The sequence below is a fragment of the Colobus angolensis genome, unplaced genomic scaffold (assembly GCF_000951035.1).
Source record: "Colobus angolensis palliatus isolate OR3802 unplaced genomic scaffold, Cang.pa_1.0 Scaffold57, whole genome shotgun sequence".
Lineage (NCBI taxonomy): Eukaryota > Metazoa > Chordata > Mammalia > Primates > Cercopithecidae > Colobus > Colobus angolensis.
In genome coordinates, this window is record NW_012119265.1 from 12,634,862 (window position 1) to 12,635,451 (window position 590).

The 590-nt window shown below is 44.6% G+C and overlaps 1 protein-coding gene across 2 annotated transcripts in view; it reads left to right on the forward strand.

The window, feature by feature from the left end:
- Positions 1-590, forward strand: part of SYNE2 (spectrin repeat containing, nuclear envelope 2) — a 396,555-nt gene that overhangs the window by 234,640 nt on the left and 161,325 nt on the right. The window lies entirely within an intron of this gene.

Sequence of the window (590 nt, forward strand, 5' to 3'; positions counted from 1 at the left end):
TGGTGTCACAAGACTGCAATTCTAGCTACTCGGGAGGCTGAGGCGTGAAAATCCCTTGAACCCAGGAGACGGAGGTTGCAGTGAGCTGAGATCACGTCGCTGCACTCCAGTGTGGGTGACAGAGTGAGACTCTCTCAAAAAAAAAAATTCTGTTTTTCTATGGTGGGCATATCCCCAAACTTCTGAGAGCCTGTGATTTTCACAAGTAAAGGAAAGTAAGGATCTTATCTTGGGGATACTGATATTAAAAATCATTCAATAGAATATGAAAAATATTAAAGCTCTTTTTTAGACTGCCAAGGTTAAATAAAAATAAAAATTCCAAATGTATTTCCCTTGTAAAATGTCTTATAAAATAAAATCTTGGGCCGGGCGCGGTGGCTCAAGCCTGTAATCCCAGCACTTTGGGAGGCCGAGATGGGTGGATCACGAGGTCCGGAGATCGAGACCATCCTGGTCTACACGGTGAAACCCCGTCTCTACTAAAAAAATACAAAAAATTAGCCAGGCATGGTAACGTGTGCCTGTAATCCCAGCTACTGGGATGCTGAGGCAGGAGAATCACTTGGACCCAGGAGGCGGTGGTTGCA